The sequence below is a fragment of the Miniopterus natalensis genome, chromosome 22 (genome assembly GCF_054644295.1).
Source record: "Miniopterus natalensis isolate mMinNat1 chromosome 22, mMinNat1.hap1, whole genome shotgun sequence".
In the NCBI taxonomy this organism is placed as follows: domain Eukaryota; kingdom Metazoa; phylum Chordata; class Mammalia; order Chiroptera; family Miniopteridae; genus Miniopterus; species Miniopterus natalensis.
In genome coordinates this window covers 2,214,812-2,232,152 of record NC_142102.1, presented here as the reverse complement: position 1 = coordinate 2,232,152, position 17,341 = coordinate 2,214,812, and the positions used below count along the sequence as shown (strand labels likewise).

General features: G+C 48.6%; 1 protein-coding gene and 1 pseudogene across 3 annotated transcripts in view; one reads left to right on the top strand and one right to left on the bottom strand.

Moving 5' to 3' along the window:
* Positions 1-17,341, top strand: part of ENTREP2 (endosomal transmembrane epsin interactor 2) — a 133,212-nt gene that overhangs the window by 18,663 nt on the left and 97,208 nt on the right. The window lies entirely within an intron of this gene.
* Positions 12,762-13,708, bottom strand: LOC107527951 (large ribosomal subunit protein uL30 pseudogene; annotated as a pseudogene).

The following is a 17,341-nucleotide window of genomic DNA, read 5'->3' as shown; positions in this document are numbered from 1 at the left end:
TTGCCTGTTCCTCCCGCATCCCCGAGCGGTGTCACTCAGTTATCCGGTAGTGTCCCAGGGTGTGCATGCCACACCCGGTGTTCCCCGTCTCCCCCAGGGACAAGGTAGGGGAGGCCTGGCTTTTGCAGAGGGGAGATCCTGCATTCTGGGTGCTTCTTGCTGGATGCGGATGGAGATCCATGGCTTCAAAGGAGCTTGTGTGGATCCTTAGGGCTTTCTGTCCCTTTTCAAGCCGAGCCCTTCAGTGCTAGTGGCTGGATGTTTTGATGTGCAGCCTCAGTGTTCGCTCGGCAGAGAGAGTTCAGTTGCGTGTGGCTTCAGGGTCCCGGGGGCCGGGTGTTCTACCCAGGCTTGTCAGCGGGCCCCTCTACTGCTGGGTAGTTCAAAGCGGGTGGCCCCGAGACTGTTTCTTCTGCCCTTTTCAAAGGTCAGGGAGAGCAGATCTAAAACCAGGCAGTGAATGAAAACAGCTTTTCTTTAAGGTTCGGTACTTAAGGCGAAGACATCCCCCAGAAGGAAATGTTTAACGAGGGATTTGAGATGAAAATCTCAGTGCAGATGAGAAGAGGCTGGCTTCATAAAGAACCTGACTTCAGAGTTTGGAGAAAAGAGAATCCTTGAGGGATGATTTCCTGTCGCTTTTATAAAACACCGGGGCTCACTATGTATGAAATTTTAGCAGTGCAGAGATCGGCAGTGGCTGAAAGAGCTGAGAGTTGACCCGTGGCTGGTGCTTGACCAGGTAGAGTCGTTACAGAAGGAGGGCGGGTGTACTAGCTCAGGCAGCCATTCAAAATACCACAGACCGAGGGGCTTACACAACACTTTTCTCTCCCACTGTTCTGGGAGCTGGGAGTCCAAGATCGGGGTGTCAGTAGTCAATTCCTGGTGAGGGCTCTCTTCCTGGCTTGCAGATGGCCACAGTCTTGCTTTGTGCTCACACGGCAGAGAAAGAGAGCTCTGGTCTTTCCCCTCTTCTGATAAGGGCACTAATCCCATCATGGGGCCCCACCCTTATGGCCTCATCTAACCCCAACCACCCCCCGACACCATCACATTGGGGGTTTGGGGCCTCCGTATATGAATTTTGTTTGGGGGGACGCAGTTCAGTCCAGAGCGGCAGGGGTGGTAATTGTGAAAGGCAGAGGGGAGGAGATCGGTGTTATTGCCTGGATGTGATTACCTAGGTTTGCTTTTGTTTTCACGTAAGTTGAAAATGTTTCCATTTTTCTCCTTTAAAGCAGTAAGCGCAGACTTGTTAGATGCTCCGCAGTTGTGGGTTCCAAGACGGATCATAGTTTTACGGGGCCTGAAGCATGTGCAGTGTGGAAGACCAGGATCAGCGGAGCTCAGACCTAGTAGGATTCCTGGGTCATGGGGAAGTGGGAACCTTAATGGCATTAAAATGGCCAAGTTGTTTGTCTGGTTGGTTAGTTCCATTCATACTCTGCTTCTTCTCCAGCTTCTGTGGGACCCAATCCTTATAGTTCTTTTAACAGAAAGAATACGATGTCGTAACTACAACTTCAGCTATGAAAGTGGGTATTTGTTCAGGATGAGAAAATACGTCACAAGTTATAAATTTAAAAATGCTTAAAATCTACCAAAGATGTCATGCAATCTAGAAAAATAACATTTGAGAAAAATTAAAGAATTGCATGACACCTCTGTAATACTTTTTTCCTACATTATGTTTCCATATACTCTTTGATTGCCTATTTATATGACGGTGACTCTGTAATTTTATTTATTTTATTATTATTATTTTTAAAATATGTCTCTATTGATTTCAGAGAGAGGAAAGGAGGGGAGAGAGAGAGATAGAAACATCAATGATGAGTCATTGATCAAGCCCGCAACTGGGCACGTGCCCTGACCGGGAATTGAACCCCAATCGCCTGGATCCTACGTCGACACTCAACCGCTGAGCCACGCCCGGCCAGGCTGTAATTTTATTTTTTTTCAATTCTGAAAGATATTTAATTTTTTCCCACTAGTATGGCTGATTAAAATTATTTTATTTTTTATTGAGCTACTGTTCACATAATATAACATACATTTTAAAGTGAATAACTCAGTGGTTTTTAGTATGTTCCAGTTCTAATTCCAGGACATTTCCATAACTCCAGAAAGAAATCCCAATACCTATTAGCAGTCACCTTTAATTTTCCCTCATTCCAGCCTCTGGCAACCAATAATCTACTTCCTATTCCTATGGTTTTCCCTGTTCTGAACATTTCATATAAACGTGTGCCTTCTGTGTCTGGCTTGTTTCTTAGCGCAGTGTTTTCACGGTTCATCCGTGTTACCGCATGAAATAATACTTCCTTTTGGCTACAAATGATATCCTGTTATCATTTGTTTAACCATGTATGAGTTGATGGACTTTTGGGTTGTCTCCACATTTTGGCTGTCATGAATAATGCTGCTGTGAACATTAGTGTACTTTTCAGTTCCATAATTTCTGTTAATTTCTTTTTATATTTTCTCTACCTTCGTCATATTGTCTATGGGGTGAGACATTGTTCTACTACTTCCTTTTAGTTCTTTAGTCATTTAGTTCTTTGATGTTTAAATCGCTTAAAGTCTTTGTCTAGTAAGTCCAGTGTCTGTGCTTCCTCACAGACCGTTTTTTTGTTTTTTGTCTTTTGTTTTTTGATTGCCTTTTTTTGTGTGTTGGACAATACTTTCTTGTTTCTTTCCATGCCTCATCTATTGTCATTGAAGAGTGGACACTTTTCATATTGTCATAACTCTGCAAGTCATACTCTCCCCTCCCATTGATTTTGTAGTTTTTCTGAACGAATTTTGTGAAGTCTGTGTTTCTTATTGTGTGTGGCTACCGAAATATCTGTTTCATTAGCTTATGGTTTGCTAACGATTAGATAGAAGTTTCCTTAAATACCAAAAAAAAGTCTCCTGGTCTTTGCCACCGGGCTCGCCTTTAATAACCAGCCAGACGACAGATGACAACTCTGACTTAACCTTCATTCCTTGCTTGCCTAGAGCTCAAGGTTAGCCAGAAATGAGAGCTGAGTCCTCCTTAGGTCTCTCCTGAGCACGGGTGTGGACTTGTAGATTCCCAGGAACACTTTAGACCCTTTCAAAGCTCCTGTGCCATCTCATTCCTGAGCCTTTCATTCTGAGCTTTCTGGTTGGTGTATTGTTTGCCCAAACTGTTACACATTACCCCAGGACGTAGAGAATAAAGTGTCACCTGGAAATGTTTTGACAAACATCCCTGGGTAGTAGCTTTAGCCCTGGGAGAGTTCCCAGTCAGAGGAACTAAAAATAGGCCTTTTGATCTGCTCGTGCGGGGGGCCACCAGACATGTGGAAAGAAACAATGACATTTCCTGGTGCAAGTGCTCCTTTCTGCCTCCTCTGATATTTATATGATTGTGGGCTGTCCCCTACAAGGCCACCACTGGGGAGTGAAGGATGGACTGGAGTAAACGAACCACAGAGCCCCGTGTTCTTACTGAGAGTCAGTCGTTTTTCTTGAACAAACACTCCCTGTGTTGCTGTGCGCCTTTGATAATTTTTAGAGTTCCTAAAAAGTTGATTCTGACAGTTTTTGCAGTTTTCCCATTGCTTTTATTGAGGGGTAGAATTTTGCAGCTCTTTGGTTTCGTATTTTTGTTGACATCCCCCAATGATCTAGAAAAGTTTATTTCAGCATATTTAAGATTATAAAGTTTCCAAAAAAAACAAAAAAAAACCTTCCACTAATTATCCCTGACTGCTCTTAGCTCCATGAAGCGTAATTTATATTGTGTTGCTTTTTGGTGTTTCTAAAAACACCCGGTTAGCATATTTTCTTAAAACCAGGGCCCCCCTCTCCTAGATGCCTGTGGGGCCAGGCAGGTAACTCAGGCAGATGCTGCCTCTGATGCTACTGGTCCATTTATCAGAAGCCAGAACCTTTTTTATTTTCAGTTCTTGGGGTTGTTTTTGAGGTGAAATTCCCATAACCCCAAATTCACCATTTTTAAAGTGAACAGTTCATATTCAGTATGTTCCTGTTGTTGTGCAACTATCACTTCTACTTAGTCCCAAAACATTGTCATGACCCTAAAAGGAAACTCCGTACCTGTTAAGCACTTTCTCCCCATTTCCTTACCAACCAGCCCATGGAAACCACCTGTCTGCTTTCTGTCTCTCTGCGCCTCCTCTGGATATTTCCAATGATGGGACTCGTACACGATGTGGCTCTTAATTTCGCCTTTGTTTTTCGAAGGGTAGTTTTATAGGATATATAGTTTTTAGTTGACACTTTTTTTTCTTTCAGCACTTTAAAAATATCCCACTGCTTTCTGGCCTTTGTATTTATTTTTTTTAAATCTTCACGCAAGGATATGTTTTATAGATTTGAGAGAGAGAGAAACATCGATGAGAGAGGGTCATTGATCAGCTGACTCGCGCACGCCCCCTGCTGGGGATCGAGGAGCCCGCAACCCCGGCCTGTGCCCTGACCGGGAATCGAACCGAGATCTCCTGGATCCTTGGTCGATGCTCAACCTCTGAGCCACGCCGGCCGGGCGTGGTCTTGCTTTTTAACAGAACCCTTAGGGCTGGACACCCGGCTCTCTCTCACCATGTGTTTATGTTTCCACATTTTGTTTGTTTGTCTATCATTGTAGTGAACATTCTTGTGCTTACCTTCGGATGCTTGTTTGGTTATTTCCCTGGATGAACCTGAAAAGTGAAATTGTCCCCGGTGCAGATTGAGCTGTACCATGTATGAAAAACACCCGCCTGAGCTCAAAGACTTGGTGTGGGTAGAAAAGTGTATAATCCTCATTAATAATTTTTTATATCATTTACACATTGAAATAATATTTTTGATGTATTGTGTTGGGGAAAATATACGACAATTTCCTTTTGTTTTTTTTCTAATGTGGCGACTATGAAATTTTAAATGACACCCAAGGCTTGGATTATGTTTCCGTGGGATGGTGCAGCCCAGAGGTAGCAGGACAGGTTCAGAGGAGGACAGTAAGTGGCCAGGGCAGTAGGACGTCCGTACCTGCGTGAAGCGCACCCGCCCTGTTCCCAAGAGGGGGCAGCCTTGGGTGTCCCTAGCTCTGGGCGTGGGCGCGATTCTCGGGAGCCTCCGCCCCGTCTGCATGGGGCTCCCTCTGGACCACTGTCCTGCCAGGTCTGAGGTGGGCAGGTGTCCCTCGCAGGTGTCTTTCACAGCCACAGCCTGTGGCCGTCAGGTTGGCGATTGGCCGCTGTCCGGTCATCGGAGGTCATTATTGGCTGGACTTGGTGTTTTCCGGGTATAACAAATCCCCGAGACGTTTCCCAGACTCCGGGGTGCATCGCTTCTCTGAGCTCCAAGGGCTAATAACCGCAGCCGGCAGCCTGGCTTCTTGGTCTCCTAGCAACCGATCCTCTCCTGGCCCTTATTTAAATATTTTGAACTTTTTGTCGAAGTCTAACACACATGCCGAGAACTGCACAAATTGTTGGGTGCTCGGCTCAGTGCATTTTTTCCAGAACGGACATTTGTGCAGAAGCAGCACCCAGATCAGGAAGCAATTTTTTATATTGTTTACGCATGGAAGCAATATTTTTGATGTAGTGTGTTGGGGAAAATATATGACAATTTCCTTTTGTTTGTTCTTTCTAATGTGGCGACTGTGAAATTTTAAATGCCACCCAAGGCTTGGATTATGTTTCCATGGGACCTCACCTGCACCCCAAGAGCCCCTCCTGCCCCCCCTTCCTGTTGCAGCCACCCTGAGGGTACCCCCATCCTCGCCTTAGCATCCTGTATTAATGTGGCTTGTTTTAAAAATGTTTATCAGTGGAAACATAGCGTCCGCATTGTTTAGCATCTGATGTCTTCCGCAGAGCAGTGTTTGTGAAATGCCACCCGTAGCGTGGAGCGTTATTCGTGTCCGGGGCTGTTGCACAAAGACACCGTGTTTATCTGTCAGTCTGCCCTTGATGGGCGGCTGGATGGGTTCCAGTTGGGGCCGGTGGCCCTCGTGTGGTCATTTTGATGGTCCTCAGGTGGCATTTCTGCCTTCTTCCATTTTATTTTATTTTTATTTTATTTTATTTATTTTATTTTATTTATTTTAATTTAATTTAATTATTTTATTTTATTATTTTATTTATTTTATTTATTTTACTTATTTAATTTAATTTAATTTTTTAATGTTTTTATTGATTTCAGAGAGAGGAAGGGAGAGGGAGAGAGAGAGAAATATCGCTGAAATGATGAGAGACAGTCATTGATCAAGCCCCCAGCCCAGGTATGAGCCCCCATCGGGAACCACACCGTGACCTCTTGGTTCATAGGTTGACGCTCAACCACTGAGCCACACCGGCCGGGCTCCATCACTTTCTTGCTGTGAGCATCAGAAACTTGGGCAGACACTGACCAGCAGGGTTGGCTCGGGAGGGGCTTCGGGCCTCCTGTTGCTTCTTGTGGCCCAAACCCCAGTTCCATTCACTGCCTCTGTTTGTGCTAATTTTAGGTCAGGGTGAGGCGGGCGGGTGTCCAGTCCCAGGATGTAAGATCGCTGGATCCTGAAACCGCTGGGCTTCAGAAGAAAGACGAATGTGTTACGTGTAGTCGACGCGCCTACACTTAACGGCCTCAACTCCCTAATAGGTTTAGTAAGACACTCAGGTTTAGCCGTAAGCTTCTGACAGCGACGAGGGTACAGCAGAGGGACTGAGACGGGTTAAAAACAACGGGCAAAGGTTCACAAGACAGGTACGCGGCGGGCAGACCAACATTCCCTCCAGGCGGGAGGCGTCAGGAGGAACGAGTGAGGTTATTTCATAATAGCAAACGGTAAATTCTGCAGCGGAGATAAAATTGTCCAGATCCTTTGCCCAAAACGCAACCTCAAAGTCCATGAAGGAAAACCAATGAAAAATATAGTGAGAAATTGACAAAAGCACAGTTGGAGTCTGAAAGGTGCTCGCGTCTGTCTTTGACAGATAAGATAGGATGAATAAAGATAAGAAACGATTTATAATATATCAAAGGACAGTTGAACAGCTATATACCAGTGTTCTGCTCTGCCAGCAGACAAATACCCGTTTATCTCGAATATTGATGAAGCATTTAAAAAATTGATTATATCTAGGTCTCGAGAAAAGCATCAGCTGATTCCAAAATACTGTAGAAACTGTGTATCTGTGACGGCCATGTGATAAAGCTAGAATTTAAGAAAGGGACAGATAAACAACCAATTGTCTTTTTCAAAAGGCAAACACATAACAAACAAATGAAAGCAGCCATTAGGCCAGATAACTCTTGGATCAAAGGGGAAATCAAAAGGGAAATTTCAGGCTCTTAGAAAAAATAATATGATATATGCACAACCCAAGGACACGGACAATGATGGGGAGAGGGACTGGGGAGGGGGAGGGGACCAGGTGGAATGGGTCATTGGGGAGAAAAAGGGACATCTGTAATATTTTAAACAAACAAAAAAATAGTATGGTACCAATTATATAAAGTACACAGAACAATATTATTTTAGGTAGCCTTCCTTTGCAGTGCAAGCATAAAACTACATGGAAATAATAAACACCAAATATTGAATGAACATTTTTTTTTATGAATATATTTTTATTGCTTTTAGAGAGAGGAAGGAGAGGGGGAGAGAGAGAAAGATCAATGATGAAAGTCATTGATCAGCTGCCTCCTGCTCGCCCTCTGCTGAGGATCGAGCCCGCAACCTGGGCCTGTGCCCTGACCGGGAATCCAACTGCGATCTCCTGGATCCTAGGTTGATGCTCAACCATTGAGCCACACCAGCTGGGCAGAATGAAATTTGAAAAAATAATAATAATAGTAATAATAAACTCTCTACCAAACTTATATACAGGGATGGGTAAAACTAGGTTTGCAGTTGGGAGTACACAAAACACCAAGTTTATTCTTATATTATTATTTATTAATTGTATTATGCATACGAACAACTGTAAACCTGCTTTTGCCCACACCGTATATGTGTCCTCAGAGGAGAATTTATGGATTCAGTGTTGTTACTATTAAACATAAGAAAAATTACAAAAAATGAACTGAATCCCCCATTTGAAGAAGCTAGAAGCAAAGAGCAAGGATCCACATCCAAGTAGAAATAAAATTGGAGATGAAAAATTAGGAAGTGGAAAAAAATAATTGAATCGATGAATAAACCTAACAGCTTTGTTCTTAGCAAAGACCAGTCAAATAAAGAATTGTGATAAGAATAATCTTATCAAACACAGGAAAAAGAGCCCGGCCGGGCCTAGCTCAGCGGCTGAGCGCTGACCTAGGATCCAGGCGATCGGGGTTCGATTCCCGGTCAGGGCACAGGCCCGGGGTGCAGGCTCCTCGGTCCCCAGCAGGGGGCGTGCGGGAGGCAGCCGATCACTGACTCTCATCATTGATGTTTCTCTCTCTCCCTCTCCCTTCCTCTTTCTGAAATCCATAAAGACATATTTTTTAAAAAACACAGATAAAAGAAGAGCTATGTAATTCAGAGATAAGCATTGATACATAGAAGTGTTTGTGCAGCTCTAATATCTTTGAAATCCTATGAAACTGATGTTTTTTATGAAGAGATGCCATCTCACTCTCTCAGGATAAGCAAAACATGAAATGGTCTACATCCAAGAAGAAATAGAAAAACAGCCTGAAATTTTCATACAGGAAATTTTAAAAGAAAGTGAGGGGAGAGGGTTCCAGCTGGCTATTAAATTGTATTCTTGGTACTTCAGTACTATTCAGTGCAAACAGCTTAAGCAATTTTTGCCTATGATGGGAAATGTGTTCAAGCCTTTCATACGTGTTGAATTTCACAAATCGATAAGAAAAAACAAATATTTTAGCAGAAAATCAGTAAATAGGTAATGAGCAGTAAAAAAGCACATGAATAGAAACAGCTAATAAACAGATTTAAAAAAAAATTTATTTTTAAATAATTATTTTACTTTTTAAAATATATCTTTATTGATTTCAAAGAGAGGAAAGGAGAGGGAGAGAGAGATAGAAACATCAATGATGAGAGAGTCATTGATCGGCTGAAGCCCGCAACCCCGGGCATGTGCCCTGACCGGGAATCGAACCCTGATCGCCTGGATCCTAGGTCGACGCTCAACCGCTGAGCCACGCCCAGCTGGGCAACATAGATGTTTTTTTAAAAATATTTTTATTGGTTTATTTATTTTTTTTAGAGAGAGGGGTAGAGAGGCAGGGAGAGAAAGAGGGAAACATCAATCAGCTGCCTCCTGTTGGGGGTCAAGCCTGCAACCTGGGCCTGCGCCCTGACCGGGGACAGGACCAGGAATAGGACCTATTGGTGCCCAGGACGAAACTCAACCAACCGAGCCACACCGGCCCGGGCATAAGACGTGGTTTGAGTCCAGATCAAACCTCCCTGGTGATCGAATCAGCAAAGCTGATGACAAGAGGACTCTTCTTTTCCAGACAGCCTGCCCTTTGCATGCTCCAGCGTCTGTCATCCATGCGATCGGGGCCTGTCGCTTTCATTTTCCCAGTCTCAGCTTTCTCCCCTGCAAAACAGGCCCGATAAGTGCCGATTCTTTGGACCGTTGTGAGGTCTCAGAGATAATTTATGCAAAACTCTAATACAGTGCTTGCGCCAGGGTGAGGGGCTGCTAATGTTATTGTTATGATTGATGTGTTTTCTCTGTCAGATCGAAAAGATTTTTTAAAAAAAAGGTAAAACCGCCCGGCCGGGCGTGGCTCAGCGGTTGAGCGTCGACCTAGGATCCAGGCGATCGGGGTTCGATTCCCGGTCAGGGCACAGGCCCGGTTGTGGGCTCGATCAATGACTCTCTCATCATTGATGTTTCTCTCTCTCTCCCTCTCCTTTCCTCTCTCTGAAATCAATAAAAATATATTTTTTTTAAAAAAAGAAAAAAGATTAAAAAAAGGTAAAACCCATTGCTGGTAAAGATACAGAGAAACAGGAGCTCAGAATACCTTCCAAAAATAAGAAAGGGCCAGCTGTGAGTCCTAGCAAATGTGAACACATAATTTTTTTATTTTTATTTTTGGAGGGGATGGCGTGATGGGAGGCCACCTTTCCTGTGGTTCCTGGAACCGTAAGCATGTAATAAAATACCCAGAATGCTTTATCAGAATATTATACCCCTGACAGAAATAACCGGTTTCATGTTAAAACATCATTATTTTTAGGATAAAAAGAATTGCAGATTTTAGTTAGAAGAAGTATAGACCCAGAGTTTTACCTTGAACAGTATAATTTGCCGCCTAACGCGCGGATGTGTGAAATCTCTAGATTCCAGACCATGGCCTCTTGACGTTTCTGTCGGTTTCATTTGTTGGCCCTTGCGGGCCTGTCCCGTTCCCCCAGATGCGATGACCTTGTCCGGGAGCGTCTCTTAATAGGCCGTCACGTCGTGATCGATGTTGGCGTGAACAGGAAACATGCCCGCGACCTGGGCGGGAGCGTCGCCGCGAAGGGAAAGGGCAGACCCAGCGCCACGGGCCAGCCCGTCTTCCCCGAGGCCCAGGTTCCTGCGGACGACGCCCGGAGAGGCTGCGCCGTGGCCTAGGGTGCGCCCGGCCTCTCGGGGCTCCTGTTCCCATCGGCGATGGCCTCCTGTCCCCTCTGGTGCACCGTGTGGGCCCTCCCTTCACGGATGCTCCTCTCCACTCTCTGTTTGGGCGTCGAAGGCTTGGATGTGCCCTTGGGTCAGTCCCCTGCCCGAGGCCCGGGCTGGGCGCCTCGCCCCCCGCATGTCCTCTCCCGGCCCCTTTGGTCTTTCCGGCCGCCTTCGCACGTCATAATAAACTCTCCGCAGAGCTGGGGCTGGACTGTCCCCCAGTGGCTGGTGTCGGGTCCCGCAGGAGGCCGAGGACCGCTGGGCGGACCCAGCACCTTTCCCCTGCCCGTCGCAGCGCCCAGCCCCGTGGGCGCCCTGCTCAGCTCAGGGCTCATGCCAGTCGTGGGGGAGCTCACGGGGCTCGGGCGCCTCCTGGGGGCCTGGCACCGCCCCAGAGCCTGTCGGTGCCCAGCACGGTTCTTGGCCGCGGCAGCTGGCGCCGGCGTCCCGCAGACAGGGCCTTAGCCAGTGTCTTTGGTGGTTCTTACTGCTGCTGTTATTTCTGTGGTGTAGGATATTAGAAGGTGTTTATAGTTCATTTACGTCGCCCCTCCGCGGGATGCAGGGTCCCTTCAGGGGTGTTTCTGATGTGGGGGGAGCCCTGTCTCCCGGGACCAGCGATGGGGCGCATGTGGCATCACGGGCTCCACCGTTAGACAGAACTAACCACCCATATCGAGTGTTGCAGGATGATCCCACGCCCCTAGTCCTTCCCGCAGAGCCGGGCGTCCTAACTCCCCCCCGTGAAGCCCTTCAGGGGAGAGACCACGCCTGTACCCCATTCCCCGCACAGCTCTTGGTCCAACGCGCACATCCAGGGGCTTGTTGCCAGTTTTCATCTGGTGGTTTCTGGGCGCCTTGGCCTTCCGGCCGTGGCACCAGCGTTTGAACGGGGCAGGGACATCGGGTGGGCCGTCTCCGTCGCGACCCGGACAGCTCCCAACCGCAGAGGTGGCGGCCCCCCTCGAGCCCCCTGCGCCCCCCCTTTCGCCCTGGTCTGCTGTTGGTGGCATTGGATGAGTTTCGGCGCCCGGTGCGGAACATTTGCAACCCCGATGAGGTCAGCCGCTCGCGTTTAAGTGAGCGGCCTGGCCTGTCGCCATGGTCTCATCCGGATTTGGTGTCTGGCTTTGGAGGGCCCCTGGGTCTCTGCCCCCTGGTCTTAAGCAAGTCCCTGTCCTTTACCTAGGCCAGGCCTCTGTGCCGGGGACCCCCACGCGACTCTCCAAGGCCACCTGCACCCGCCCGCTGTGCTGACGTCTCGCTGAGATAAAGGCCCCCATCTGCTTAGCATTCCCCTAACAGGCCGACGTCGCCACCTTATTAAAAGAGAGGGGGGACGAGTGGGCCCCGCTCTTCCTTCCTGCGCCCCGAGCCTCCTGCCCAGACAATCCCCTCCCCATCCCGGGTGATTGACACCAGGCTTATTGATGTGTGGCTTCTCCCCGGCTTTCCGTTTCATCTCCTCGCTCCCCATTATGTTTTAAAATGAATATTAAAAAAAAAACACCGTCGCGTGCGCAGCAAAGTTAAAGTCAGAGGCTGGGAGGGAAACGGCCGTCCCTGCGCCCGCCCCAGCCCTGGGGACACCCGCCGGCCGTCAGCCAGCCTCCTTTGCGTTTAGTGCTTTCTTTGTGAAAAAAATAAAATAAAATAAAAAACAGTCCATGTTATTTTTTTATTGTGGGAAAATATCCATCACAAAATTTACCATCTTAACTCTTATTGATTGATCGATTGATTGATTGAGTGCTCTTCTAAATGTATTTCAAGTTCTTTCCAAAACGAGGCCTTGTGAGCCCCCAGGTTCAGGTGCACCGCCCGGCTTGGCCCAGTGCCGCCTCGTGGCCGTGCCGGGCGCCCGGTCATCAGTACTGAACCCCAGGAACCCCAGGATGGGGCGTGAGGAAGCGGGGCCCCTCCTCCGTCGCGGGAGTCCTTTGCTGATTTCAGAGGTGGCCGCGGCTCCAACGTGGAAAACACGCTGGGCTGTGATGAGAACACGACCTGCCGGGAACGTGACCATCTTTTCCCTGACCCTCCCCCCCCAGCCTCCGAAGATACAGCAGGAAAATATATCAATCGATTCTTTGAAGATACCGGGTAGTTCCCAAAACCAAAACCACATGCTTCCAGGGCATTGTGCTTTCAGATATTCTGGGTTTGGTTCAGCTGCCGGGCGAGCGGCTCAGTGCGGTCACCTCGATGGCCAGGTGACCTCGAGGAACCCTGCTCTGTTCCTGGTGGGGGGCGGGCCACTAGGAGGTGGAAGGGGCACAAGAACCCCGAGATCACCTGGAAACTCTCCCCCGGGGGAGGCCCCTTCGTGAAGGAGATGACACCAAACTTCCCCAGGTGCTCCTCGGTCACTGTGTGGTCTGCCCAAGGCCTGATTTTATTCGTGACCTTGGCTTGTCCCCGTTTCCAGAGGAGGTCCCGGACGGACTTCAGGTTTGGTCATCCCCAGGTCGCGTAAGCTTCCACCATACACAGCGTTTTTATGGTTCGGGGGGGGGGTGTCACTTTGACAAAGACACCGCTGAAAACCTTCTTCAGGGGAGGCCTGGCCGTGGTCCTGTGTACCACCTAACTCGCCTGCACACAGCAAAGGCCAAGGGACCTGTATCAGCACGTCCAAACCGTGAGGTTCCACCTCGAGTCATCGGAGGCCGGTCCTGTCACGTGGCCGCTGGGCCAGGCGTCGCGTCGGAACCGTTCCAGTCGCTCAAACCTGAGATCTTTTCCTTCCCTCTGCTCCCTGTGTCCCAAAAGTGCCCGCTTTGCCTGGGTGGCTTTGAGGGCCTCATAAGCCTCTCTCTCGTTCAGGAGATTTTCTGGAACCAAAGGGATTTTTTTTTTTTTTTAAATATATTTTTATTGATTTCAGAGAGAGGGAGAGAGAAACATCAATGATGAGAGTCACTGATCGGCTGCCTCCTGCTCGCCCCCTGCTGGGGACCGAGGAGCCCGCACCCCGGGCCTGTGCCCTGACCGGGAATCGAACCGCGACCTCCTGGATCCTAGGCCGATGCTCAACCGCTGAGCCGCGCCGGCCGGGCCAAAGAGATCTTTTTTCTTAGCTCTTCTTCCGCCATCTTTCCAATGCTGCCCCATCTCTTAAAATTAATTTTATGTTAAATATATATTTTTTTAATTTTTATTTTTTTAAAAATATATCTTTATTGATGTCAGAGAGAGGAAAGGAGAGGAGGAGAGAGAGATAGAAACATCAATGATGAGAGAGTTGTTGATCGAGCCCGCAACCCGGGCCTGTGCCCTGACCGGGAATCAAACCCCGATCGCCTGGATCCTAGGTCGATGCTCAACCGCTGAGCCACGCCCGGCCGGGCTAAATATATGTATTTTTAGTTGACAGTATTACAGATGTCCCCACTTCCCGCCCCCCTCGGGCCTCCCCCACACTATTGTCTGTGTCCACGGACCGTGCATATAACCATATAAGCTCTTCGGTTTATCTCTTCTCAGCCGCCCTCACCGCCACCTCTAGAACTTTCTCACCTTGCAGAACTGAAACTCTGTCCCCGTGAAACACTAACCCCCGTCCCCTCCTCCCCCAGCCCCCGACAGCCGCCGTTTAACGTCTAGTCCCTGTAAATTTCGCAGCCCTAGGAACCCCGTGTAATATTTGCCCTTTTGTGACGGACTCAGATCACTGAGCGTAACGTCCTCGGGGCTCACGCGTGTTCTGGCAGGTGTCAGAGTTTCCCTGCTTATAAGGCTGAGTCGTATTCCACTGTGTTCGCAGATCACATTGTGCTTATTTATTTGTCCGTCGGTGGACGCTTGGGTTGTTTCTGCCTTTCCAGTGTTGCGGCTGATGCTGCTAACACGGGTGTCCAAGTATCTATGTGATTCCTGCCTTCGGGCCTTTGGGGGGTGTACCCAGAAGTGGGCTTGCTGGACCACGTATGGTGATCATTTGTGTGTTTTTTTTTTGTTAATTGGCACCTGTGGATATTTTTCCCATTGAGAGAGTGGCAAGGAGGGGGAGAGAGACAGAGAGAGAAACATCGATGTGAGAGAGACACCTCAATTGGTTGTCTACTGCACGCATCCTGATTGGGACCGAAGATCCAGCCGGCAACTGAGGTATGTGCCCTTGACCGGGAATCGAACCCAGGACCCTTTGGTGGTGGGCGGGCTGATGCTCTTACCACTTAACCACACCGGCCGGGGCCTGATTGGTTATTGATATCAGCCTGGGTTTAGTACACAGCCTCAACTATTCTATTTGGTTGACAAATGTAAGCGACAGCGGGTTAAATAAGCTCAGCATCTGTAAAATGAAGAGAAGGGCTAGTCCGTCAGGTTCCCTGCGACAACACATTTATCACCACGATCGCAGCGAGCAAGGCAATACATTTACAAAATGGGACGGCGTCAGGCATGTCCGACATCCAGGAAAACAGGTAAAAATAGATTTCTTATCACCTCCCCTTTTTTTTATCGCTGACCCCATCTCGTTCTCAGATGCCCGTTGTCGGGATCGTTACTGTCGTGGGAAAATCTCATTGGAAATGTGCCCTCCGGCGGGGCTCCTAAAAGCGTCCTCGCTGCACAGGTTTCCCATTAAATGAAAACTAGAAAGCGACCAGAAAAGAGCTGAAAGGCTGCCAAGCTTTTTTTTGGTTGTCAATTTAGAAGTTACAGGAGACTCGCTTCTAGGTTTATTTACTTTGCTTGGAAAACAGGGGGACGCTGACCTGGGCATTGTTTTCTTTGCTGGTGGTCAGCCCCTGACTTTTGCGTCTCCCAGTCACCAGTTAGAGTCGTCAGCTTAGAAGATTCCTAATAATCTGTTTGTAATTGCTCAATTTCTCAAACCATCTTAGACTTGACCCTAGTTGGTCATGGTTATTTAAGACCTGGAACCAGCCCGGCGGGCGTGGCTCAGTGATTGAGTGTCGACCTAGGATCCAGGAGGTCGGGGTTCGATTCCCGGTCAGGGCACATGCCCTGGTTGCGGGCTCGATCAGTGACTCTCTCATCATTGATATTTCTCTCTCTCTCTCTCTCTCTCTCTCTCTCTCTCCTTTCCTCTCTCTGAAATCAATAAAGATATATATTTTTTAAAAAAAGACCTGGAACCAGCCCTGGCCACTGGCTCAGTTGGCTGGGCGGCCTCCTAGGCACCCGAAGTTCGCTGGTTCAATTCCTGTTCCGGGCCCATGCCCGGGGTGCAGGCTCGATTCCCGGTGGGGGGCGTGCAGGAGGCAGCTGATCGATGTTTCGTGCTCTCACATCGATGTGTCTCTCTCTCCCTCTCCCTTCCTCTCTCTCCAAATCAATAAACAATCTTAAAAAATAAAAAATTTTTTTTTAAAAGAAGAACTGGAATGGACGCATGGATTGTCTCCTATTTTTGGAATTAAACATTAAGGGTGAGAGAGTTGTCTTTAGATGTTTATACTCGAAATTAGAAAGCAGATCACTTTACGCTCAGCCGGCGTGGCTCAGCAGATGACCATCGACCTAGGATCTAGGCGATCGCGGTTCGGTTCCCGGTCAGGGCTCGTGCCCGGGTTGCGGGTTCGATCCCCAGTAGGGGGCGTGCAGGAGGCAGCCGGGTCCCCCGGTCAGGGTCTCGCAGGGCTGCGTCACCTTAGGGTGCCACGGGGAGGGTTGGATCCAAGCTCGCCCCCTGGCTGCGGGCAGGGCCCTGGTTCCTCAGGCTGGACCTGAGGGGTTTACGTGTCAACCCCGGGAGGCGGGGTCCTCGGGGGTCCCTTCCAAAGCTGCCCGCCGCGTACGAGCCTTGGGGGGGCAGCGGTCTCTCTCCACCCGCGGTTTCCGTTATCCACCGTCAGCTGCGGCCCGGGAATACTAAATGGAAAATTCCAGAAATAAGCAGTTCTTCGTAAGCTCTGCATTGTGTGCCACTCTGGGTGGTGTGATGACATCTCTCGATATTCCACTCCGTCCTGCTCGGGGAGGGAATGACCCCTTCGGGCAGTGTCCCTGTGCTGTCTACAAGCCCGCCTGTCGGTCACGTAGGCGGCTAGGTTATCAGATCAGTTATCAGACAGAGGGAGAGGGAGGGAGCCTGGGAGAGGGCACATTCATACGGCTTTTATAACGATATATTGCTATCATTATACATTATTAGTTATTTTTAGTTATTGTTAATCTGTTAGTATTGCTAATTTATAAATTAAACTTAATCCTAGGTGTGTATGTATAGGAGTAAAACGCAATCTATATGGAGTTGGTGCTCTCTGAGGTTTCAGGCATCCATGGGGGTCTTGGAACATCTAAGGGGGGGTGGCAGGAAACGGACTCTCACTATCTTTGCTTTTCAATCAAGAAAATGTGGCCCAGAGGGGGTCACCCAGATAGCAAGTGGGGGCGCCGAGGTCGGATCCCAGGCTGGAGGCCCGAGGCGCCCTGCTCGCGCTGGGGAGAGACTGATAAAATTGACCGCAGATCCATTAGCATCCCGTGTGTGTGTCAGACCCCGTCCCCGGAACTGGCGTCTCCCTGCCCATCCGTCCCTATTACACTAAAAGCAGCCGTAAATCAATAGGAAACATTAGCAGCCCGGGGAAACGGCTGCAGCAGACTCGGGCCCAGTCACGGGGCGAGTCGCCGAAGACGGACACACGGAAGGCAAGGGGCCGGAAATGTGTCAGACCTCACGCGGAACCGGAGGGACGCAAAAGGAAACAGTTCTTTTCCGATGGGCGTGGGCGCCAAGCCGATCAATATCT